This window comes from Panicum virgatum, chromosome 2N (genome assembly GCF_016808335.1).
Source record: "Panicum virgatum strain AP13 chromosome 2N, P.virgatum_v5, whole genome shotgun sequence".
Taxonomy (NCBI): domain Eukaryota; kingdom Viridiplantae; phylum Streptophyta; class Magnoliopsida; order Poales; family Poaceae; genus Panicum; species Panicum virgatum.
In genome coordinates, this window is record NC_053146.1 from 46,985,677 (window position 1) to 47,013,374 (window position 27,698).

General features: G+C 44.5%; 1 long non-coding RNA gene, 1 other non-coding gene and 1 pseudogene across 2 annotated transcripts; all 3 read right to left on the minus strand.

Moving 5' to 3' along the window:
• Positions 1-204: 204 nt before the first annotated feature.
• On the minus strand, positions 205-6,456 carry LOC120660786 (annotated as a pseudogene).
• Positions 6,457-12,476: 6,020 nt separating this feature from the next.
• LOC120660787 lies at positions 12,477-14,712 on the minus strand. The gene is made up of 2 exons (XR_005669738.1): positions 13,982-14,712; positions 12,477-12,764 (listed from the first exon to the last, which is right to left on the minus strand). It is a non-coding gene; the product is annotated as an uncharacterized LOC120660787 (long non-coding RNA).
• A 3,982-nt stretch (positions 14,713-18,694) lies between these two features.
• LOC120663142 lies at positions 18,695-18,801 on the minus strand. The gene has a single exon (XR_005670364.1). It is a non-coding gene; the product is annotated as a small nucleolar RNA R71 (small nucleolar RNA).
• Positions 18,802-27,698: the final 8,897 nt, after the last annotated feature.

The window sequence follows — 27,698 nt, forward strand, 5'->3', positions numbered from 1 at the left end:
AAATCATTGTTTGCCGAGTGAGTGTCTGATCTAGCACTCGGCAGACATTAGGTTTGCTGAGTGCTAGATTAGGGCACTCGGCAAAGCAGTCGTCCCCCACCCTTAAGCAAACACGCACACACCCACGCCCACACCCACACACACGGACACACCTTAAGCAAACACACCCACACCCACACCCACACCCACACACACAGACACACCTTTTATGTAGGTATCTTTATTGAGTCATGAATTACACACATCATTCAACATGACCCTAGCATGTAAAAGGCTTTGCATAAATATCACCATGACCAGTACTATAATAACTACAAACACCGAATGGCAACACATGCCCGTACTGATGTGTGGACATTAAGCACGCATATATAGATGGCTCGGTAGCCTGGGCTGGACGACAGCCTCAAGTGGGTTCTTGCGTGGCACCGCGAGCAGAAAGATCTCCTCCATGCTCAGGTCCTCCACCTTCATGCCATCCGGGAGCCTCCACACGAAGCCGTGCAGCAGGTTGGCGATGCTCAGCAGGGTCACCTTCATCCCATGGCCTAACCCAGGGCACATCCGCCGGCCGGAGCCGAAGGGCAGCAGCTCGAAGTCCTGCCCCTTCACATCGATCTTGCTCCCAATGAATCGCTCCGGACGGAACTCCTCCGGCGCGTCCCACAGCGCCGGGTCACGGCCGATCGACCACACGCTGACGAACACGGCCGTGCCGGCGGGGATGTCGAAACCGTCCACGCGGGCATCCTCCCGAGCTAGGTGGGGCACCAGCGTCGGCGCAACAGGGTGCAGGCGAAAGGTTTCCTTGAGGATGGCCTCAATGTAGGGGAGGGCTGGCAGGTCCCCCTCCGTCACCAGGCGCTCGCGCCCGACCACACGGTCCAGCTCCTCGGCGGCCTTGCCTAGTACCTTGGGGTTCCTGATGAGCTCCGAGATCGCCCACTCGATGGTCGCAGCGGCAGTATCTGACGCTCCGAGGAGTGCATCCTGCGTGATACAGTGTTGCATGCACTGCTGAGTGCTGAGTTCTTCTGACAATTAAACGGGCATTTATTATCATTGTAATCTTTTTTATTTGTTAGTTCCAGTTGACGTCGTAATATAGCTTTTCTCTCCAAATCACAGGGTTGTGTATGAGCATTACCACTATGAGATCGTAACAAAACGACCTGGTTATTTGATCCGTTGATTATTAAGAAATTAGCTAGTACCATCTTACTATTACTAATTCAAGCGAAAGGCCGGGCAGTTGAGATGGCTAGCCCGGCCCGGTAGCCGTCGCGCTCTCAGCAGGTCCTGAGTTCGATTCTCATCAGAAGTGAATTTCAGGCTGCTGAGAGAAAAAAACCCCCTCACTGTGCTCGCCGTAAGGCTTGGCCCTCACGGGCATGGACCAGGGTTCGGGGGGTTTCTCTACCCGGGTAAGCCGGTGTGGCTTCCTCTTAATGAAAAAATGGTGGGGCCGTTTCCTCCCCCGGGTAGAGTTTTTTTTACTATTACTAATTCAATGCTTCCCCCTTTTAAGACTCTATATAAAACCACATAGGATCCTAAGTGGCCACTCTACAGAAATAAAAAATTTCTAGAAATTCTCATAACAATAAAAAACATCCGGTCATCAATCCAACAACTCTAATTATATCAGACACTGAGTCTGTTATCTTTCCTAACAAATTACCCACCTCTACCATTATGAAAATAGACTAAAATAACCTCCTAAACATATATCTAAATTACCCACTTCTGCCATTATAAAAAATCTCAATTAATCGCCTAATGTTCATGTAAATTACCCACCTATACCATTATAAAAATAAACATATATCTAAATTACCACTTCTGCCATTATAAAAAAAAATCTAAAGTAACCCCTAATCTTCATGTAAATTACCCACCTATGCTATTTTAAAAATAATACAAACAACCTCCTAAATTTGCATATAAATTATTCAATTATGTCATATTAAAAGTTAAAGTAACCCCTAAATCTAAATCTAAATATACAGTTATAATAAAATATTAAAGTCCACCAATATAAATTCTAAATTACTATTTCTATTGTTATTAATATATTATTCATGTTATTATTTATATAAAATACTATCCACGATATGTGTCACCATATATTCATGTACAATGGAAGAGCTAAAATACCAATTCACAAACAAATTGTTCAATTAAATATATATCGAACGAACATGGAGGTGTGATGTAAAATAAAATCTATTACAACTAAATAATGATAAATATATATTTAGAGCATGTGTTAGAATATTTAATAGATGAAAGAGGGCGTGAGATTGATAATTACAATTATTAGGTATAAGCTTTATTTTTTATATTAGTTCAAATTAGCCCGTGAGGGAGCACAGGTTGATAGGCTTTAGTGGAAATTAATTGGGGCACACCGCACACACCTGTATGATAGCCTTCACATTGTCCCTGCTGAGCTGAACCTCAAGGTTAGGGTCATCCGCCAGCTGCAGCAGCACGTCCACCAGGTCTCTCGCCTCGAAACCCTCTCCCTCGAGGCGCCGCCGCCGGCTGTGCTCGTCCAGAACATGGTCCAGAAACCGATGGAACTTTCTGTTCATGCTCTTCATCCTCCTGACGTACCCCTGCAGGTCCAGCCAATCCAGCCAAGGTATGAAATCGCCAATGTTAGACGCACCGTGAAGCACGAAGAACTCATCCACCATCTCCCGGAACTCGGCCGGCGTCAGCACCGGCGGCGGGCCCCCTTCGGTGGCCGCCTCCTCTTGGATGTACTTCTTGCCGAGGGCCATGCGCGAGATCACGCCGAGCGTCATCACCTGTAGGTAGTCCCTGAGCTGCACGACGCGCCCGGACGTCTCGCGCAGGCCGCGCAGCATCCCGCGCACCTCCTCGCCGCGGATGAGCTCGAAGGACTGGAGCCGCTTGGCTCTGAAGAGCTCGGCGGAGATCGGCAAGTACGGCGCGTACGACGCCTCGGACATCATGTGGTGTCAGTACGGGCCGTACCTGCGCGCCTCGCGCAGGTACGGCCCGTACTGACACCACATGATGTCCGAGGCGTCGTACGCGCCGTACTTGCCGATCGCGAACCTAGGCCGGTCTGAGAAGGCGGCGTCGTTGGTCTTGAGGAAGAGCCTGGCCATCTCGACGGACGAGCCGACGACGGCGGGCAAGGACCCGAGCCGGAGCTGCATGAGCGGGCCGTATCGCTTGGAGAGCTCGTGCATGGAGCGGTGCGGCAGCTCACCGATGAGGTTGAGGTTTCCAATGATTGGCCATGGCTTGGGGCCTGGCGGGAGGTTGTAGGTGCGGCGGCGCCGTCGGGAAAGTATGGCTTTGAGGAAGACAGCGGTGACTAGCACGATGAACGAAGCCCATGTCGTTGGAAGCGCCATTGTATTGCTTGGAAGTTTATTAAGTGGATACCTAGCTAAATGATGTCTGCTTCTTCGATCGACTCTAGAGTGAATTGAAGGGTTTGAGCTTAAAGGGTAGGGGATCTTCGTGTTGTATAAATATTATGTTTCTCGAGTTGTAGCGTAGTAGTGACAGCACGCCTACCAGGTCCTCTCCTTGATCTTGTGAGTACCACTCTAGCTAAGCAGTGGTTTCAGCGAGTGTCTTACGACGAAGCCAATCAAGGAGATGCCTTCTCTCTTAATGGTCGATCAGCTCTTTTTCTTTCGAGAAAAACGTCGTCTCTCCCTCACGCGGGCAATTACTTGCGCGTTGTAATCTTGTCGTAATGCTAATGCAGACATCATTGGCTAGACATTTTGTAGTTTCTTAGCTTGAGTCAATATTACTTGATACGTAACTCCTCCACTGCCCTTTCACGCCATATGCGTGGATTCATGCATCGCTTCTTTTCAGTCGTAGTCAAGTCGGCATCCATCTGGTTCCACGTGAAGTTGTCTTAATCAGTGTTGTAGAGTAGAAATACAGTTGGTTATGATGACCTTTATTTCTAGCAATATGCGAATCCAAAAGAAGTGGTTGCTTTTGATTAGGAAAAAAAAACTCAAGCAGTGGTTTCAGCGAGTGTCTTTCGGCTAACCAGGGTATGCATTCCCCTCTAGCTCGTTTACGACGAAGCCAATCAAGGAGATGCCTTCTCGCTTAATGGTCGATCAGCTCTTTTTCTTTCGAGAAAAACGTCTTTCCCTCACGCGGGCAATTACTTGCGCGTTGTAATCTCGTCGTAATGCTAATGCAGAGACATCATTGGCTACACATTTTGCAGTTTCTTAGCTTGAGTCAAAATTACTTGATACGTAACTCCTCCACTGCACTTTTCACGCCATATGCGTGGATACATGCGTCGCTTCTTTTCAGTCGTAGTCAAGTCGGTATCCATCTGGTTCCACGTGTCAATTGTCTTAATCAGTGTTATAGAGTAGAAATGCAGTTGGTTATGATGACCTTTATTTCTAGCAAAATGTGAAAGCAGAAGAAGTGGTGGCTTTTGATTAGAGAAAAAAACTCAAGTTTACTTTTCCTGTCTTGAATGTCTACCATTGAGAGTACATAACTTTTGTCTCATGGCCCATACTTGAGTTCCATTGGACATTGTTCCCGCTAGGGGTGGTAATGGATCGTGATTGGGAATGCAACAGCCCCCCGCGTCGTCTCTCCCAGGGAGGCGACACGGGCGGCACCCCACCGGCCTTCTCCGCCACCTCCCTCCCAGAGCTCCTGTCCACCTCGCCGCCACCGGAGCAGGGCCTCGGAAGTCCGGGCGCCTGCTAGGAAGGTGGCGGCAGGGCTTCTTCGGTTGCAGGCCGGCTGCTGCTCTAGCGGAGGCCGCGACAGCGGCGGCTATGGCTGCGACGGCGGCGGCGGCCCAGCTTGGCTGATCCGGCGCCCCGGGGGCCGGATCCGGCACCTACAGGGGTGGATCTACGAGGTGCGGCAGTGGAGCAGTCCTTTGGCAAGTCCGGTGGGGTGCAGCGCCGGCGGCGGCCGCGCGCGGCTTGGTGGTGTTGCTCCCTCCTTGGCGACCTTGTGGCGGCGGCGGCCAGCTGCAGTGTGTGGGCACGCTCATGGCGCTGCCCCGGCTGCGCGGAAGTTCGGGTGTGGCGCTATAGGCAGTCGGCGGCGGGGCTGCACGGCGGCGGTGGCGCGGTCCCCGGCATGCCTTCACGGCGTCGTGGGCGGTCACGGGCTGGCTGGAACTTGGCACAGGGCGCACGTGGTCACGGACCATGGCCACGCCGTGGAGCTGCTGCGGTCGTGAGCGGAGTCCCTGGCCGGCGACGCGTCCGAGCTTGCCACGGACCTGCTCACCCTATGCCTGGAGGTGGGGCGGTGTTGGACGTGATGTGGCTGGGCGAGCGGTGGGGCGGCGGCGCCCCGACTGGGTTGTCTTGGTTGCGATCCACGAGTGCCGAACTGCGAGTGTGCAGGGGAGGAGATTCTTCGGGTGAAAGCCCTCACTGGGAAGCCGGTGGACATGACGGCGGCGCCACATGGTGTCGTTCCCCCGCTGGGGGTGTCAACGTCGGAGCTCCGACTCTCCTGCACGGGTTTCTCTGGGTGAAAACCCTGTCCAGTTCTAGACGAGTGACGGCAGCGCCATCGGCGTCGTACCCTTCTTGAAGGCGTCATCTCTAGAGACCCATCTCAGCTCTTGGCGTCTCCGGTACTGTAGTCTTGGGCGGCCGTAGCCGGTGGCAGCAATCTCGTCGCTGGGCAAGCTAAATGGGTGTTGTTGAGCCCACGTGGAGGTCTTCACGGCTTTGGTGGCGGTTGAAGGTCGCGCATGATTGTCGATTGTGGCTGCTTGCAGCGGACTGCGGCGGCTGGTGTTGCTTGGCAACCGTCAGTGCGGCGTGAGACTGCGTTGGAGGACGGCGCTAGTGGCATTGGCATCGTGAGATGACTTGGCTGGCAGCGGACTACGACGGGTTGTCCAGCTTGGTTGGGCTATCCGGTGCGGTACATCGTCGAAAGATGGCGTCGGCGACTTCTTCGACTCGTTGGCTAGGCAGCGGGGATTTTGAGCACGGGTGAAGCAAGGAAGTGAGGTCGACATGCGGAAACGACTCAGCGATTTGATGGAGATTCAGGAGGCAGGGCAATTTTGCCCACCACCCTGACGATAATTTAAGAAACGGATCCGTGATATGGAGATTGAGGTGGGCGTGGTGAGGTCCCAGTGTGCGGTGTTTTCCAGAGGCGACGAGAGCGAGGTGGAGTCCAACGGCGGATGTGACGAGGCCCCCGCGCGTTATGTTATCGCGGTGGCGACTGAAAGACAGCCTGTATGAGGTTCTGATTCGGTGGTCTCATCCTATCAGGTGGTGTGTGGTGTTGCAGCGGTACTACGGCGGAGGGTTCCTAATAAATTACCCACCTCTGTTATTATAAAAATAGAATAAAGTAACCCTCTAAATGTATATCTAAATTACTCACCTATGCCACTATAAAAAAAAATCTAAAGGAGCCCTCTAATCTTTGTGTACATTACCCACCTATGCCATTATAAAAATAATACAAATATCCCCGTAAATTTGTATATAAATTATCCACTTAGGTCATTATTATACAAATTAAATTACTCCTAAATTCGAATCTAAATTATATAATTCTAATAATATATTAAAGTGCACCAATATAAAATTATAAATTAATATTTCTATCATTATTAAATATATTATTTATAAAAATATTGCTCACGATATATGTCACCATATATTAATGATGGAAGAAATAAAAATACCAATCCACAAACAAATAGTTCAACTAAATATATATTGAATACATGTGAAGATGTGATGTAAAATGAAATCTATTGTAACTAGATAATGATAAATAAATATATTTCAGAGTATGTGTTAGAATATTTAATACATAAAAAGGAAATGAGATAGATAATTAAAATTATTAACCTCATTCTTATATTAATTTTAGCTAGCCCGTGCGGGAGCACGAGTTGATAGACTAGTAAGAATAAATATAAAGTAACTCTAAATCTCTATCTAAACTAAAGTACCCAAACTTGTTATTATGAGAACAATAAAATAAAATATAAACTCCTAATTTACATCTACATTATCCACAGTTAACATTTTTAAAGAATCAAATAATATCCTCATTTACATATAAACTAGTGAGGTAACCCGCGCATTTACGTGGCTATTATTGATATTTTAAATATATCTTATATTTTTATCTAATTATTATTCATAAACTTAAATCTTTTCCATTGCATGCTACTTGCTTCATAATTAAGAGTGCTTCTTTACTGCTAGTGCAGTGGTGCCTCCTTTTGCCTACATCTTTCTTTGTCAGTGATGTGGCTGCATGGCAAGCACACAACCCTAATCTGTCACAACCGTCTATCTCCTCGATCTTAACTACTACCATTTACTGTAGTAGTAGTATGTTTCTTATCCGCTAGCCCTTGCAGTAATACTGCCGCTGCTCAGTTCAATTGACTAAGTTATTCTTTTGCTAACTTCGCTACTTTATGATTCTCTTGGTCGTTTGTTGCTATTATGTTTAATTCTGATGTTTGTTGCATAGCGTCATGCCTCTATGCCCTAGTTTCTGTTGGGGAACAATCGATCAAAGTTTCTTGCTATTTGGAAGCCAACCTATGTTCATGTTCAAGTCTGATGAGCTTACTGTACCAATCATGGCCTGATTAATGTTTTTTTGGTTCCTAATCTGCTTGTGGTATTAATTTTTTTGAGCTTGTGGTGTTAATTGTGAGGTGCGGTAGTGTCTTGTAGCAATATCAGCAACAAATCTTTGGAGGGTGGTAGTCTAATATAGTGCAAAATCTAGAATTATCTTGTTTATTTTGACTAATAATAATATAATCGTGAAGGTATATTTGGATTTTGGTAATATAATAAGATATAGGTGTGGTAAAATATGTTAATTTTTTTAGTATCATATAGGTATGCACGATATGTAGCTTGATATGCAAAACGATGGATATATTTATATTTACAAATAGAAATATATTTTAATGGCACTGGTGGCTAATTTATAAACATGTATATGGATATTTTAGGCTAATTTTTTCGTAATGGCAGTGGTGGGGAATTTTAATTTTTCTTCTTTTTTTCTCCGATTAACGTGGTAATTTCTAGACCTTGAAAGCGAACATGGAGGCTCCATTTGTTGGTGGTCGTCTGTTGCTATTATGTTTAATTCTGTCGTTTGTTGCATAACGTCATGCCTCCATGGCCTAGTTTCTATTGGGGAACAATCGATCCAAGTTTTTTGCTTTTTGGAAGCCAACCTATATTCATGTTCAAGTCTGATGAGCTTACTATACCAATCATGGCCTAATCGATATTTTTCTGATTCCTGATCTGCTTGTGGTGTTAATTTTTTTTGAGCTTGTGGTGTTAATTGTGAGGTGCGGTAGTGTCTTGTAGCAATATCATCAACAAACCTTTGGAGGGTGGTAGTCTATATAGTGCAAAATCTAGAATTATCTTGTTTATTTTGACTAATAATAATATAATCATGAATGTGTATTCGGATTTTAGTAATATAATAAAATATACGAGTGGTAAAATATGTTAATTGTTTTAATATCCTATAGGTACGCAAAGATATGTAGTTTGATATGCAAAATGATGGATAAATTTATATTTATAAATAGAAATATATTTTAATGGCATTGATGGGTAATTCATAAACATGTATTTGGATATTTTAGGCTAATTTTTTCGTAATGGCAGTGGTGAGTAATTTTAATTTTTTTTTCTTTTTTTTTCCGATTAACATGAGAATTTCTAGACCTTGAGAGCGAACGTGGAGGCTCCGTTTGTTAGCCAAATAATAAGATAATAGATTCAAATAAGTGGTTGGAGGCTAGACATTTGACAAAATGAATAAGGAGAAGCTTGCGACCCATAGGCTATATACTCTTCTATAACTGGTGCTCGATATATGATTCAGCTGCCTAATAAGGTTTAGAAGTGAAAATAATTCCAATCCCATGTACTCAGACAAATAGATAATGCGGATTTGAAATGCAAGCACACAAACAGATAATGCGGATTTGAAATGCAAGTGATTGGTAGTTTCTAGTAAATTCATTGAAGCGATTGTGCTCGGTTTTGGATGATCAACAAATGAGCAGTCAAATTTCCTTAGTTATACCTTCGATTTTTTTTTCTTAAGATAATGATACCTTTGCTGAGAAATTAAGTGCAGCTACTACTGGAGTCTGGATCGGACAAAAATTCCAGTAAATTGTATGCTCAAAGTAGGTCAAGAGCAAAGGCTCAAACTAAATAAGAAATGATGACTAAGGTCCAACAAGTAAAAACAATGCCTGAACAAACTTTAACAATGTTCGGAAGACAAAGTTTTCTGTGGCAAAGAAAGAGATAAGGGAATATGACAGGATCTGGTTTTGTAAACAACAGCATTGCCCAATAAAAATTAGCGCAAGACCAAACCAGCACGCTTCTAGAGAAAGAGAAGAATTGTACTAGACAGACAAACGGATTCACAAAAAGCACAACACTCAAGCGCCCTTCCAGGTGGAGTGCTCATTGGAAGATGCCTCTACGGCTGCTCGACGAAATGCCTCTACGGCAAGCTACTCACTGAACCAACGCTGGACCCAGACGTCTTCTACCTAGGAAAGGTGGCAATAAAGTCCTTGACCACGTCTTGCGTTCGATGAACAAAGGTAGCATGGCATTTGATAAAATTAGTACATTTTTGTTCAAGATCTGATATGCAGATGCAGGAAGGCTGTTCGTAAGTGCAGTCGTGCAGATGCATGTGTGAGCATGTGTGATGGAGAAGCTGGCTATATACAGAGCATGGTGGTTGGGTATAACGTGACGCCACCATCAACAACCAAACCTCACCAGGAAGTTGTGGTTCATCCTCGTCGTTTGTGCTTGTGGACTTATAGGCGCAACTGCTTGTAAATCACTATAGCCCGTTATTTTGCAAGCTCTTGCCCCCATCAAAGGCATCTTGCTTGCACGACTTAGGCAAAGCTAATAGCCTGAGATATACTATATATGTATTTGATGAAATGCATAAGCTTCTCGAGTCCCTGCAGTCCAGACAAGTGATGCTGAAGCTTTGTCATCCACTTCTTGCATCTTTATCTCCAGTTCTTTCGGTCTAACTTTGTAGCATCTGTCTGACTGGTCTAGTTGTGACTCTAGCTGACTAATCTTTTATTTCATCCCCCTTAGCAAAGAAACTAGTTTTGCTAAAGAACCTCCTTCTGCACGAGGGTTTTGATGGACTCGCCCATGCCCGAATTGGGGCCCCAAAATAATTCGCCCAAATTGGGGTCCCAAAATACGAATTAGCCTCCAAAACACGAATCCGCCTCCAAAACCCCGTCCAATCTCAGGAATTCGTGTCTGGAAACATGATTCCGTGTCGTACGATCAGAATTCGTGACTGCAAACACGAATCTGTGTCATGTCTCGAAACATGAACCAACCTCCAAATTCTCTCCAAAAATCAGGAATCCGTGTGCCGCAAGAGGATATCGCGTCCCAAAATAGGAATTTGGGTCTGGAAACACGAATTCTGCTTACAACTCCTGGATTGCAAATGGATCATGTCTCGAAACACGAACCGACGTCCAAAACACGGATCTCTCAAAAATCAGGAATCTGTGTGCTGCTAGAGGAATTTGCGTACCAAAATAGGAGTCTGGGTCTGGAAACACGAGTTCTGCTAAAAAAAGACGTAAGTTGTGATACAGAAATTCGAGTCTCAAAACACGAATTGGCTTCCATAAATACGAATTTGTGTCTGTGAACATGAATTCGGATCGAAAAAGACACAAGTCGGAAAATGGGGAATTCATGTCGCCAAAAAGGAATTCGAGTCTCTAAACATGAATCCTGGTCGTAATTCGCGGCTCCAAAAATACGGATCCATGTCGGTAAGCCCGAATTTGGGGTCCCAAAATACGAATTCGCGGCTCCAAAATCACGGATCCATGTTGGTAAGTCCGAATTGGGGTCCCAAAATACGAATTTGCCTCCAAAATATGAATCCACACCCAAAACCCGAATCTTTATTCCATGAGACAAGTGATGTTGTAGCCTTGTCATCCACTTCTTGCATCTTCATTTCCAGTTCTTTCAGTCTAACTTTGTAGCATCCGTCTGACTGGTCTAGTGGTGACTCTAGATGACTAATCTTTTCTTTCATCCCCCTTAGCAAAGAAACATAGTTTCGCTAAACAACATCCTTCTGCACGAGGGTTTTGATGTGTCACAGAACCGCCTAAATTAAACCGGATTAAATGCGCTAACTATCATTTTAATCATTAATCAAGTTATAGCGTACTTAAAACGGTGTAATCCGACAGCCTATTGAGTTAAGGATCGAAAACACTGGAAGTCTCGCACGAAGGCGAGCACAAATGATTACAAACAGATAGGGGTTTTGAAATTCAAAATATCAAACAGAGTTTTACAAAAAGTTTAAAGTAATTATCAGAGTTCAACAAGCAGCGGAATTTAAATAAAAGCTCGGTTTGAAAACAACGTTATCTATGAAGTCGTGAGGATGTCACATCGAGCCTACCGATATGAATCCTGGACATCTTCCACCAACAACAGATATCTGAAAACAGGGTAACAACAAACCCTGAGTATACTAATACTCAACAAGACTTACGCTACTATTGGTATATACTTAGCCGACTCCTAAACATGAAAGGCTATTTGGCTCTGTAGTTCTTTTGCTGAAAAGCTGCTAGTACTGGATCCTTACTTTCAGTATTTTAGCCCAAATTGAGTAGTTAACAGCCATAAACTAGGTTTGCCTACTTCTCTAGAGCAAACATAGTTGAACATAATATCTTATTAGAGAAACATAACCATAAATCCAACTTCCAGCTTTCTGTCATTTCCATCTTTACTACGATGCGACCCATTGACCAAGGCTCTCATATCCGCGAGTCACAGCGAATCGATCCGATTTAACCTTGCAAGGTGGACCTAACTCACACGCCAAGTGCAACCACGTCGAGTCACACTGAGCAACTGTTCCCATAATTACCTCGAAATCTGACTCGCAGCCGCAAACACTCGGATGATGAGTCTCACACGTGCGAACACCCGGTGAACCCGTGGACGACAACACCATCCGCCCCTCCCCCCTATGCCAGAGTAGTGGGTCAGGAATCAAATTTCGTTGCAATTAGGTAATTAGCTTACTGGTTTCGACTACCTCCTACTTCCGGCATGTAGTTAGTACTGTTCAATCCTCAGTCAAAGGGCCAACAACAGTACGGTCCTCGATCAACATAGGCGGAGGTTTAATTTCCTTAATGTCATGATCACGTCCAAATCCTCTCCGCCTGGTCTCCATTTTCATTCTCACAGGATTCTTTCTTAAACAACCTTGAAGTAACAAACCCTATATCTCGCGGGTGACAAGAAATCACCCGTCTTCTAACGAATCCTAATTAAGCAAAGCAGTGCTATCGATCCAATAACTAGTAAGACACTCGGTAAAAGAGATTATGCATCTATGGTTCCAATCAACTCCTTGAACGTAAATGCACAATGCTTTAGATATAACATGATATAATTAAAAGTAAGGGATATGCTCCGGGACTTGCTTGGGTAACACTAAGTCAGTGTTAATACTAGCAAGGCCTTGGGCCCTTCTGACCTTGGGCCGGGTCTTCAGTTGCTCTAGCTGGTCCTTCTCTCTTCAGGATACGTCCACCAACGCCATCTTGGAGTTTGGTTCCGTCATTACGTGCTTCATGTCCACGCGTTGTCCATCTAGCGTATCTAAATGAGATGCATCAATGCAGATGTATGAATGCATGAAAGTACAATAGACAAAGCATCAAAAAGAGCAAGCAAGACAGACACAAGGTCACAACTGAGCATCCATATGAATGAAGGTCACGAGCTAGCTTTAGCAAACATGCAAACAATATCAAGCTTAAACAAGAGTTAAGGCACCTAAGAAGGTTGCATGAGCAACATCTATACATATAAGGGAACTATAACCATTATAGGTTCTTGCATTCAAGTACCACTCACAGCAGTAAGGTATACTTTAAACATGCCATAAGAGCTAGCATCAACCTAAGCAACATTTTAAATTACTCAAGCAACCCATGTAAAAATTCGTTAAACAGATATCATGTGCATTGCTTGTTTTGTTGAAAGAGAGCATACACATATCATTTGAAAGCTCAAATAGAACTAACACAATTGAGCAACATAATAACATGTCATACATGACTTATGATCACTAGAAAACATAGCATCCATCCCCAAATAAATTTATTTAAATCATTTCTTCATTTATTTAGATTATAAGACATATAGGCATATAGATATGATCATACATGTAAAGTGCACAATAAATTCTACAAAAATCACAGTAGACCACCAATACTCCTAGTAGTTTACTGTACAAATTTCACATGCTCATGTTTTATATTTTATTGATTATGAAAAACACAAATCTTTATTGCACTTAATCGCGTAAGAGCAAGTTAAATGTAAAACTTCATATTTTCTGTAAACACATGGCCATATTACACTTTCTTAGACCAACATAACATCATACAAGGGCAGTGGAATCACATTTCCTATTTTAGCATCTATATTTATTTATAAAGCATTTAAAACCATTTGTAAAGCACTATCCAAGTTAAATTCCATAACTCAGCCATACATGCATCAATAATTCTGAAGTTTTTACCACAGAACATACATCACATGAAAAGCCTACCACCAAAATTTTACATCATTTGGAGCAATATAACTGCAGTTATGAAAAAGACAAGCAACACTAGCATTAAAACCTTAACAAGCATAAATCTATTTTTACAGAAAAAGTTTTAAACTAACACCCATCATATTATGACATCACTGCATAGATCTACTCACAAGGATTCCAAAACATCTTCATTTTCTATTTTAAGATTTTTCTACTATTTTCTACAAATTTTCAAAGTTCTAAGCAATTAGGTCCCTGGAACACTATTCACCTGAGTCTATGACAATGCATAAAAGCCCCTGGACTTCCTTGAATTTCTGCACGGGGTCCTTCACGCGAACTGGGAGTAGAGGAGGCACTCAGGGAGCTCGGTTCTGGCGAGAGGAGCCCATGCCGGCGGCCGAGGAGTGGTGGGGAAGCACGAGGGGCTCGCCTGCGACCAATTTGAAACAATAGCTAGGGCGGGAGGTGGTCGGGAGGGGGGCTGGCGGCGGAGCAGTGGTGGAGGTGGTGCTGTAGCTCGGTTTCCGGTGAGGGAGTGGTTTGTGGCGGTCGGTGAATGGGCTGGGGAGGTCGAGGGGGATGTGGGGGAGCTCACCACGACCTCGATTCGGGCGGAGGAGGACTGGAGGGTTCGGATCGACGGGGACCCGGAGCTTCGAGCGGGGCTTCCATGGCGGCCGGTCAGAGTGGGGGCCGATTCGGCCAAGGTAGCCCTTGGCTAGCTAGGGAAACAGCGGCCGGAGGTACAGGACGAGGTAGGGAGGCCTTAGGCGCGCGGGATCGGAGGGAGGTGCGACCGGGGTGGCTGGGGCGCCGGCAGCTGCGCCTCTGCTCGGCTCGATTCGAGCAGGAGCAGGAAGAAAGGAGGGGAAGGGGAACGAGGCCGCCCAGAGAGGATAAGGTCGGGGGTGAGGGCAGAAGCACGACCTGGCATCAGCGGCGTGGGAATCGGGCATAGGCCCGACGGCGAGGCTCCATGCCGGCTCCTGTGCTGAGTACGGGAGAAAGTACGAGGAGGAGAAAAACAAAGCTAAGCCCGGTCAACGAAGTTTGACTAGCGTAATCTTCAAATTTCACATTGAAACTTAAAGATTAGCCCAAATAAAAGTTGTAAAGGATTTCAAGATCTTTCTGATTGATTTTGGGCGGAAGTTGGTTGGAGCAACAGTTTGAGAGATAAAGCAGGTCAAAAAAAGGTCAAGGTTGATTTCGGACTCACTCAAAGCAGGGTTGAGACAGGGACTTGACTGGATTTTGACTACGGTATTAAATTAAACAAAGTTTACGAATCAAAGATCAAACATATAATTAGCATAAATTACGCGAACATAATTAAGCTTGAACGCATGTGATGACATGAAATTCAAAATGTAATTATGCATGCACAATTACTACTAATGTCAATGTTTAAGCATATGATTAGCGACTAAACAAAGGATTAACACCAGGGGTGTTACATGATGGACTCGTCCAACACAAGCTCTATTCAATTAATTTCACGAAGGCTTTGTTTAGCCAACAGCTCGTTTACTCTTTCTGCCATGAACCGATATAATGCAAGATAAGGCGGCCGGCGGCGTTCGTCGAGGAGACGGCGGTGCAGCTTCCATCACGAGCGGCGTTGCATATGCCGACGAGATGCGGCAAGGTCGCCAGGGTGTCGTCGCGGGCCGGCTTGAACCAGACGGACAGGAACACCTCGTCACCGCAGTCGAAGTGCGAATCGGAGCAATGCTTCACAGCTTCTGGAGTCCCTGCAGTCCAGACAAGTAATGCGGAAGCCTTGTCATCCACTTCTTGCATCTTTATTTCCAGTTCTTTCAGTCTAACTTTGTAGCATCTGTCTGAATGCTCTAGTTGTGATAGGACATGAGCGATACTTAGCTGTGACGGGATCACGGGACAGACAAAAGTTTCTACATTTATGGGCTTCGTTCGTAGGCTTTGTTGTATAGAGCCTATGAGTCATATTTCACAATATCTTTCATCATTGCTAGGAAAAGAAATTTTGATGGAAAAATACCCTCCAACAGCTTCTCTAAGTGGTTATCCAAATGTAGACATCCTCCATTCTGCATTTCTCGGTAGCCAAAGATAGATAGCAAAAATGACTTTATAGAGTATACACAAGATACAGAAAAGCTGTTGGAGAGTGAAAACATATAGAAAATGATTTTTATGCAGAAGAATCTCCAAATGATAATTTAGAGAGTGTAATTTAGAAAGACTTTTAGAGATGCTTTAAATCTATGTATACTTATTAGTATTTCCTCCCAAATCTTTTTGTATTCTAAGGAATACATGGCATTACCCCTGGCGCCGCCCATGCTCACAACTAGACACCTGATGAAGTAGAGGTAGCGGAACACCCTACCTCCTCCATCTCCTCCCCCTCCTCCTGCTCCACCTCTATCTCCTCCTCATCACCAGAGTCATGCGTGGAAGGTACCTCCTCCTCAGATGAAGATGACAATGAAGCTACAGGTGACGGTGACCTCGCTCTACCCTTCCCTCGACCCCTCCCGGACTCCTCAGCTGCATCCGACCCTCTTTGGTGAAGTGTTGATGCCGACCTCAAACCGTCCAACATTTTTGTCCAATCATCTACAACTAAAAAGAGTAAAACAATCATCACAGATAAACAAGACGTACTTTGAAAGAGATGCAAAATGAACAAACATAAATAGAAAATAACATAGTATTACAAAATAGTAAATTAATTAGTACGGATCATACATGTATTAGAAATAATCATCATAATCGGGATTAGCTGCACCATAAGTCTCATTATCATTATCACACATGTCGATATAATCATGCCCTCCTTCAAAGGAGGAATGTTGTCATCACTATCATTGCTTAAGTATTATCGCTCTAGAAATTCTGGGTCCTTCACATTATGAACCTCATCTCCAGCGTCCGCTTCAACAACTCTTTCATTGCCTACTTCCATTCCGATATCTACGGTTAAGTCTATCTCAAAACTCCCTTCTAGCCCATCTTCTTGAAAGAACTCTCCGTCACATGTGTTTGTTGAGAACTTACTGTATGTACGGCTCCACTTTGGAAAGGTTGGTCAACACATATAGCACGATAGTGTGCCACTCTTCATGTTTCAAGGTCTTGTGGGTCGCATCACTTGCACTTCCAAGTTGCCCTCAGAAAATGTTGAGGTTGGGTTCATCTTTGCTAGTATTTTAACGAGGGGGTGGATTATGCATGCTAGGAAGGTTGTCTGCATAGTATTTTGTTGTGAAGTCTGACACCTCTGTTGACGGTCCTAAAGTGCGAAATCCGACCGTCAACTATACTCACAAAAGAAGGAAAAAACCATACCTCTTACTCGCATATTTGTATCACTAACCTAGCTCCACAGTTGTTTTGGAGATTTTACCATTTCAGGAGTACAAGTCCGGAATAAGACGAAAACACAAAAAAGACACAACAGAAACCACAGAAGATTGCATCCTACATCACACATCCAAGAGAAGGCTCACATGTCTGAGAAAATCGACGTACAAAAATTGGAAACATACCCAACAGTGCAGAGGACCCACCAAGCAGTCACCCAAGCGAAGGAGGTGGCAAAAGGCGGTAGGTGCCAGGGGTCGGCCGACCCCCTGGTTCCTCCAAACCTAGACTGGCATCAGCCCATGTGCATCTTGGCTGGAGATATGATCCTATCCTCTACAAGTCGGTTGCAGATGTTTCCATGTGGGAAGATGGTGGGAACCGACCTCAAGAGCTATAAAAGGATCCCTCCCATTCTCATTCAAACACATAATACTTGAAGCCTCTCTCCCTCACACTATCTTGACTTGTACTCCCTAGGGTACTGAATCTAGGCTAGTACTTCATCTCTTTAGCAAATCCATTCGTCTTGGAGGTCATTGAGCATTCCTCAGTCTTCGGTATGGCTATGTATTCCAACTGTCGTTATACTTTCCATATAGAGTTAGTTCATGGTTGTTCAGCTATCATGATAGCTTGCTTGCCATGTTCTATTTATTCATATGTTATCTTGGTTGCTTGCTTAGAGTAGATGATCTGGGTAAAGATGTCGGTTCGTTGTGCTTTCGAGCTTGCCTTAGCGTATTACTTGTCCATCCGAAGGGTGGGAGACCCGGGGGCGCTAGGGTAGTGACCTCATACACGGGCGTGGTGTCCAGGTATGCGGGATCCTTCGGATATGATGGTGCTCCACGGATTGACTGGGGTAGACCACGGGTGGTGATAGCCCCGTTTGGTCCACCACGAAGCTGCTTCGTGGTTACTGTAGTCCCCGACATTAGGGTACCGTGTAGGAGTTCATGCAAAGATGTAACGGGACTGGATGTACTCCAATGCAGGATATTCTCCCCGATATCCCTAATTTCTCGGCACCTGCAGCTCTAAGCATGGGACTAACATAACCCTTGCTTGTGTATGAATAGTCATACTAAGACTCTTGTTGTATGCCTATGCTCCCGCTAACGACCTTAGGTGTATTTGTTTATTCTTTATCTTGAGAAATGGTTGATATGTGTGTGTCACATTACCCTCGTATTCCATTTATCTTGACTTACCACTGTATTATCTGTAGTAAACACCTTTACACACCACTCCATCCCTTGAGAAAATATAAATAACGATACCTTGAATACTTCTGGGTGAAATGCTACAACGGTATATCCATGCGCTTGTGGATCCTTTCGGTAATCGTTAAGACATACCCGCTTGGCATTTCTGGAGTCGTTACTAGGGACTTAACTATTCCTAGTGATTGTGTTAAGAAATGTCAACAAGCATTTCTGGCGTCGTTGCTGGGGACTTAACCGTTCCTAGTGATTGCATTAAGGCGTCATTGCCGGGGATAGCACTTGGCAATGTGAATAAGAAGTAGTTACTGCTTATACATGCTAATGTTGCTTTTTGTTTTCTCCTATATTGGATGAAAACAGGGTAGTGTATGACCAGTTTCTTCCTGTTAGGCAAGACCAACGCCCTTCGCAGGAAAATTACGAGTTTCCAGTAGATAGGGATGGAAACTATCCCGAAAGCTTGGGAAAGACTACAAGAATACATCCTCGCCTACCCTCATCATGGGATGGACGACTGGCTCATCCTCCAAAGCTTCTACAACGGGTTGACGCCAAAATCTAGGGCTAACCTAGATGCTGCTGCTGGAGGAGCCTTCCTCGACCTCACGATCACCAAGGCTACAACCTTGATCGAGAAGATGGTCTCCAACCAGGGCTGGAACGAGGAGCATTTCTAGCCCAGAACCAAGAGTATGCATACCATCAAGGAGGTGGACATGCTCGCCGCAAAGATGGACCTCCTACTGAAGAAACTAGACGAAGGGAACAAACAACAGTTGTTCGCTCCCGTCCATGCCATGACCTTACACTCAGCGTGCGAAGTCTGCGGTGATGGTGGACACTCAGGGAATGACTACCCCGAGACCCCTGAAGAAGTAGCCTTCATGAACAACAATAACAACGGGTACCGTCCACAAGAAGGCCAGGGGCGGAACCAGTCACACCCCAGTACCAAGGAGGAGGTAACAACTACAACTCAAACTTCAATTCAAATTTTAATTCAAATCAACCATCCTTGAAAGATCTTGTTTTTGGCCATGCTAAAATTAATGAATCTTTAAATAAAAAGCTTGCTGCCAATAATAAAACTTTGGAAAGCATAAACGTAAAACTTGAAACTCTTTCTTCCGCGCTTAAACATCAACTGAGTTTCAATAAAATGATTGAAACACAACTTGCTCAAATTGCTGCCGTTGTTTCAGCTGTTGAGTCCGAGAAGATTTCGGGGCAACCAAAATCTCTCGTCGAAAATGTAAACATGGTGTCTACCAGATGGGGCAACTCGTTCCGGCGGGGACCACGCACTAACATTGCAGGAAGATCCACACGTCACAAAATGAATGCGGGAGGAGGACTAACAGAACATGGAGACCCAGGGGTGCCCATGATCAATTGCTCCATCTTTGATCACTTTTACAATCGATCCCTCTGCGACCTTGGGGCAAGCGTGAACATCTTGCCCAAGGTAATCTTTGAGCAACTACAATATCCTGCTCTTTCCCAGACCCGTATGCTCATGCAGCTTGCAGATTCCACAGTCCGACATCCCGAGGGGATAGTCAAAAACATGCTCGTACGAGTCAAAAACTCCTTCGTCCTCGCTAATTTCATTGTCTTTGACATGGAGGGGGACCTGGGCATGCAGCTCATTCTTGGACGACCCTTCTTGAGAGACGTCAGGGCAAGGATCGATGTTGGCGATTCTGCATCGGGGTCAACAACCTATTTTTCAAATTCCTGTATAGGAAAGAGCAACATTTTGTAATCCAGCAGGCTCACAGTGGAAACCTGCTCTGGAGTACACCAGAACCCTAGCTAGAAGAACCTTTGACCACCAAGAAAACAAAGAAGGTGTGGCTTAAGGTATAGAGAGCGCATCTTCGTCCACTTCTCTAGGACGAGATGGCAAATGGTAAGTCATGCAGAAGAAAGGTCCCACTCGTCAGATTCAAAACGATGAGCCCTTGCCGAAGGTAAATCGGTACTTATCTCATATTTGATTTTTCTACAAAATTACGTTTCTCGAATTTGAATTTCTCCCACTGCATGTTTGAATTTTCCAAACCACTCTTGCATACTGAAATCTTTTCTAGCACTTTTCTCCTTTAAAAATCCTAAAAATATTCTGAGCATCAAAATTCTTTGAAAAATATTTTTGAACATCTTTCGAAGAAAGTTTGGACCCAGCACCCAGGCATTCAAAAAAATAGAGATGTTGGGAAGCACCTGGGCCCTGGCTGTGAGCCAGTGGTCCCACAGGGGGTGTCGGGCGACCCCACCTGACCATTGCTGCCGGTCAGCCTTTGCCAATAGCTCCTTGATGTTGTGCTCGGCGCTCCCCCAACGTGCCCAGCCACTTGCTCTTTAAATAGAGGCTGAGGGGTGGGTGTTAAGCTCACAGGATTTCATTGCTTTGGTTCTCAAGTTTGATTTCAAAAAAACCTCTCTCTCTCATTTCCCTGCTGCAAGAAAGTCTAGATACGTAGAGGAACAACTCTCGAGTAAGAACTTTCATTTCGGTTTCGCTAACATAACCCGATTCGAGTTATTCCTGTTCGTTCTTGACCAAACATGAAAAGCATAGGGCGGAAGGTCTCCGGTGCACTCAATAAGGTGACGGGTGGAAGCTCATCTCGTTCACGAGGTGGCTCAAGCTCTCGCCACACCCCTAAACCTACGCCAAGCCCAAGCACGATGGATTATGAGGAAGAACAAGAACAACACGATGGAGTGCAAGCCGAACCGCAAGCCGAGGCCATGGAAATTGATGAAAATGACGCACCCAACCTCAACTTGCGAGATGATCATGAACGACAAGGCTATGCCATCCTTAAGAATCAAACCTTCACCCACACTCGAGCTTTCGATCCGAAACTCCTTGCCAAAACAGGTATGGATGAAGACTTTGCTAATGTTTGGCATGCAATTGGATGGGACAACTTTGAGCCCATTGAAGAGTATGGTTCTCGACTCCTCACCATCCAATTCCTTTGCACTCTTCAGGAGGTGGAAAATGGGGTTTACTTTTGACTTTTCGGGATGGATTATTTTCTTTCTTGGAAAACTTTTGCTAGCCACCTCGATTTCAACAAGCGTTGGCCAATTTCCCTTGAACAAGCTTGTCGCGGTGTTAATCATCATGAATTTTGGGTTCATATTTCAGGACAAGTTGTCCATGCCAAGTTTGCACCTCGGTGCAACGATATACAAAATCCAACTCTTCGTTTGATGCACAAATGGTTAGCCATCACTCTCTTTCCAAGAGATGATGTTCGACCTATGTGCAACAATGAGTTGATCATCTTATATGCCATGGTCAACAGAATCAAAATCTCCCATGCAAAGGCTTTGGTTAAGTAGTGGCTTACAAATTTCAAGATGACGTGTCCTATTGAGTGTACCTCTTTGATTACTCGTATTGCTTCTCTTGTCAGTGCCTTAGAGGGGAATGCTATTCCTTTCATTGAAGGTGATCGCATGTTTAACGACGAGGTTTATTTGACCCAAGGTCACACACTCAAGAAAGGCTCGAATGACTCTTTGATTTTCTTTTTCTTGGGCTATGCAAATGATATTCCGCTACCCAATGCGGGGTTCCATTTGTATAAAAGTCATTCGCTAACAATCCCTCTTGTTCCACAAGAGGAGACCCGCAGGCATAGCATTTCTGGTTTACCTGGTAGGATGACACGAAGCAGGGCCAGAAGGGAAGCAGAGCCGACACCACCGCCTCAGCAGCCTCAGTCCTCATATCAGCATGTGGCAGGTGTTTCGTCTTGGCACAGAGCTAGCACCAACGACTGGGCACGGCATGCTCCAAGCCGCCGGTCCACCAGCTCTAGCTCCCGCGGAGCCCCGAGCCTAGCAAGGCGGACGGCCTCGTCCCGCGGGTTCGGCGCCATCACCCAGGAGCTAGGCGAGATGCAGGTGTAGGTCGGTGACATTCAAGATACACTACACCGACACATCGACACATCCCAGGCATGGCAGCGTCACACCACCTAAAGACTCCATGCCATGGAGCAGAGGCAGCAGCAGCAGCAGGAGTGGAGGGCCTACTGCCGTTGGAGGGGCTTTAACCCCGACCAGTAGCAGTGAGCCTGAAGCTACCTTGGGGGAGACCCCCACGAGAGGTAACTTGTATCTTGTATCTTTACCACTTTCAATCTTATGCATGAAACAAAACAAAAAATTGTAAAGCCTAAAACAAAACAAAAACCCTGCAAAATCATAAAACTATTTAAAAATTTGCAAAACTTAGAAAATACCAAAAATATATCCTTACTTTAATATGTGTAGTAAGTATGGTGTGAGTTTTTCTTGTTGAGATGATGAATAGTTATTATGTTAACTTCCTTCATATGCTTAGTTACAACTTTGTGATCTACCTAGCTTTGAGTTCGTTGGCTAATCGTTCAAACTTTAAGCTTGAAACTTGTGTGTAGCAAAAGCATGATCAGAATCTAAGTTGTTGTGGGCTATGATATGGTTAAATAGAGTTGTTATTATCTTATCCTATCTGATGCTTGATATCCGGAGTATTTAATTTTGAAAATACAAAAATAGAATATAGTTCCTCGAAGATATGAAATTCCTATCCAAAACCATATGTTGATTTCACTGCAAACATTTCAGATATGCAACTTGCTATCTCATTGAGCTCTGTCAAATTGTTGTGACCCCTTGTGAGATACATTTCATACTCCCATGATCAAGATCACGTACAAGCTTCCACCACATGCTATGCTTCTACACTAGAAGTGAGCAAGCACTCCACAAAATAAAACTCTATGACATACCATGACCACTCTCTCCCAAGTTATCATTATGAGAAAAAGATATGAGCTATATATAAAAAAAGATAGAGAAAGAAAATATACATGCTCAAAGAAGGTATGCCACATGCTCACAAAGCATGTCAAAAAAATATATAGCCCGTATCCCTAGAAAAAGGGGAGAGAGTTGGTTCATAATACATATATAGACAAAGCCATCAGAAATAGAATGAGGAAGAAAGGCACAATAAAAAGCCTTGAGCGATCCGAGAGATCATCCAAGGAACTTTTATAAATTTCATTTGAAAAACTTTACAAAACATCCGGATTGACAATTGAACTAAGGAAAAAGAAATATGAGCACTCTATGATGTCGTTCTGACTCTCAACTGCCAAAGATGAGGTGAAGCTATAAGCCCCACAAAAGTAAAGTAAGAGGTAAGATCAAGGTCAACTTATTCGAAATCAGGATGATTGCACTCAGTTGTGCCTAAGGTATAAGTTGGAATTCAACATTGTAGCAACTCCTGATCAACATAAAAATGAGCCAAACTTTGCTCGGGACAAGCAAAAGGCTAGCTTTTGGGGGTGTTGTTGACAGTCAAGTGCGAAATCCGACCGTCAACTATACTCACAAAAGAAGGAAAATCATACCTCTTACTCGCATATTTGTATTACTAACCTAGCTCCACAGTTGTTTTGGAGATTTTACCATTTTAGGAGTACAAGTCCGGAATAAGACAAAAACACAAAGAAGATGCAGCAGAAACCATAGAAGATCGCATTTTGCGTCACACATCCAAGAGAAGGCCCACATGTCAAAGCAAACCAACATAGAAAAATAGGAAACCTACCCAACAATGCAGAGGACCCACCAAGCAGTCACCTAGGTGAAGGCAGTGGTGAAAGGCGGTGCCAAGTGCATCTTGGCGGGAGATCTGATCCTATCATCTACAAGTTGGTTGCAGATGTTTCCTTGTGGGGAGATGGAGGGAACCGACCTCGAGAGCTATAAAAGGAGCCCTCCCCTTCTCATTCAAACACACAACACTTGAAGCCTCTCTCCCTCACACTATCTTGACTTGTACTCCTTAGGGTAGTGGAGCTATGCTAGTACTTCATCTCTTTAGCGAATACAGTCGTCTTGGAGATCGTTGAGCATTCCTCAGCTTCCGGTATGGCTATGTATTCCGACTGTCGTTACACTTTTCATACAGAGTTGGTTCATGGTTGCTCAGCTATTGTGATAGCTTGCCTTTCCATGTTCTATCAATTCATAAGTTATCTTGGTTGCTTGCTTAGACCAGATGATCTGGGTAACGATGTCGGTTCGTTGTGCTTCCGGGTTTTCCTTAGCATTTTAATTGTCCATCCGAAGGGTGGGAGACCCGGGGGCGCTAGGGTAGTGACCTCATACATAGGCGTGGTGCCCGGGTATGCGGGATCCTTCAGATATGACGGTGCTCCATGGATTGACTGGGGTAGACCGCGTGTGGTGACAGCCCCGTTTGGTCCGCCACGAAGTTGCTTCGTGGTTAGTATAGTCCCCGACGTTTGGGTATTCTGTAGGAGTTTCTGCAAAGATGTAACGGGACTGGATGTACTCCGGTGCGGGACATTCTCCCCAAGATCTCAAATTTCCTGGCACCTGCAGCTCTAAGCATGTGACTAACATAACCCTTGCTTATGTATGAATAGTCGTACTAGGGCTCATGTTGTATGCCTATGCTCCCACTAACCTTAGGTGTATTCGTTTATTCTTTATCTTGAGAGATGCCTAACATGTGTGTGTCAGAATACCCTTGTATTCCATTTATCTTGACTTATCCCTGTATGATCTGTATTCTACAACTTATTTCATATTGTCATGCTTTTGTATCTAATAAACATCTTTACACACCACGCCATCTCTTGGGAAAATATAAATAACGATACCCTGACTACTTTCAGGTGAAATGCTACAACGGTATATCCGTGTCCTTGCGGATCCTTTCTGTAATCATTAAGACATACCCCCTTGGCATTTCTGGCATTGTTACTAGGGACTTAACTATTCCTAGTGATTGTGTTAAGAAATGTCAACAACCTCCTCTAGAATGTATGCCTCTGCAATGGAAACTTCAATTTTTAATTTACTTTTACATTTAGTTCAAAGAACCTTTTGACATCTATTAATTGAATAGCACCAATGTCCTTGCACCCCCCCCCCCACCATTTGTGCCTCATATGGGAGGTGCAAAATCAAATGTTGCATCGGGTTGAAAAGACAGGGTGGAAATATCTCTCCAACTTACAGAGCAACATATGCACCATTCTTTCCATGTCTACAATCACGGTCCGAGGTAACTCCTTAGCATAAAGCTAGCGGAAGAATTAGTTAAATCTGCCAGCACTAGCCAAACATGCTAAGGGACATAGCCTCGAACCATCACCGAAAGAAGCCGCTCAAGCCATATGTGGTAGTCATGACTCTTGAGCCCGGTGATTCGCATAGTAGATAAGTTCACTCCCCTCCTTAGATTCACTACATACCCATCAGGGGACATTAATGTTTGGAACCATTCTAGTACTTCCCTCCTTTGGGCCCTCGTCAGGATGAATTCGGCCTTAGGCTTTCTTCATGACTCGCCGCCTCTTGGAGGCGCCATGTCTAGCTTTGGTCTATTGCATAATGTTGTTTGGTCCACTCTAGCCTTAACATTGTCCTTTGTCTTATCAGGAATATCCATGATTGTTCCCCAAAGTGCCTCGCCGAGATTATTTTTAGTGTGCATTACATCAATGTTATGTGGAAGAAGAAGGTCATCCATAGAGGGGAACCTCCACAAGACCGACGTCTGAGTCCAGGCATGTTGCTTACCATATTCCACAAAAACCACCTTCTAGTTGATTGATCTCAAGAGAGTCTAACTGAGCACGAACCATGACACCTATTATCATCTGTGGTGTAGGGTTTTTAACTATGACACCTTTCGTAAAGTTCTTGATGTCTCGTCTGAGAGATGCTCAAGAGGGAGGAATTATCAATATTTGTCGAACGAAGAAGACTTGCCACTCTTCCTCAACCAAATGAACTTCAGAGCTGCCTTGCATACTGGGCATGGGAACTTCCCATGAACACACTAGCCTTAGAATATCCCATACGTCGGCAAGTCATACAGTGAGTAGTGGTACGAAACATGCATTTAAAGTTTGTCTTTGTGGCTCAGTCATATGTCCATAACTGTTCCTCCCAAGCACATACCAAATCATCAATCAGAGGCCCATGTACAAACTCATATTATTCCCCGGGTGTTCTGGAATTATCAACTACAAGAATATGTTATGTCGTTGAAAGAGGACGCCGCCAGGGGGGAGGGGGGAGATTGAGGGTGATAGCGAACACGGGCCAACAAGTGTACAGGGCAGCCACCATTCCGTAAGGATTGAACACATCTGTTGCCAGTGCCACATGTACATTACGAGCCTTTAGAGCTTTCTCATGATGACCCATCAAAATGGGTCCATGCTTCAGCATCGGATGGATGTACAAGCTTCTCAGCATTATATTGAGTTCCCTTTTTGTGCCATGTCATCTATTTCACGAATTCCTTGGTCATGTAAACCCGTTGGATTTTCATGGGGATCGCAAGCTGCATCTTATATGACCATCACCAGAGTCTACCTCCAAGAACCTAGAAGTTCCACACTTTGCATAGTACTTTGCTTTCGCATGTTCTTTCCTAAATAAGATACATCCCTTCAGACAAGCATGTATCTGTTCGTATGACATCTTAAGTGCATGAAGGAGTTTATGTGCCTCATACATGCTCTTTAGCATAATGTGACCTTTTATAAGCAGAATGCAAATTATCAACATAACATCGAAGACGTCTCGACTCAGGCTAAACTGGGACTTTACGGCCAGTAGGCGTTCAATGGCATCCAGTTGAGAAACCTCAATATGGTCATGAAGGGGTTGATGTGCTGCAGACAATGCGTGGTAATACGCCTTTGCGGTTGCCTCCGCTCCTTCTCCCTACATCATTCATCGAAGTGTGCTTCATGATAGTCATTTGACATGTCTCCTACCCCAGCATCAGCATCATAATCCTCGATGCGTTCGCACGATCTCGTCTCTCATACGATCAGCTTCACCATGGTAGATGCAACGGGTTTAGTCTGGCGTGAATCCATTCTTGCAAAGATGTTTACCCATGACCACCTTTTTTGTCGATGCATGTTTGCACAACTACTACAGGGACACCAAGTGGCATGCGCTCCTTTAACCTTGGCAAATGCTAGGTCGAAGAAAGCATCAGTCTTCTCAATGTATTCATCAGTCAACAAACTCTAACTTGAGCATCCCGTGTACAATTCACTCACAGTCATCCATCCTCCAACATAACATTGAGCAATATAAAAAGAAATTGCACCTACATGATGTTTATACTGTCTAATAGGTGAAGATAGGTCCTAATCCCACATGAGTATGCATGGATGAGGTTAGTTTCCATGATCTACTCCTATTCGAGACAAAATTTTGGAAGCACCTCCCCATTGTTCTCCAAATACACATCCTGACAAGGAAATGATGCTGAAACTCTGTCTCGGATCAGAGTAGACCAAGCAAATTAACCCTATCTACACA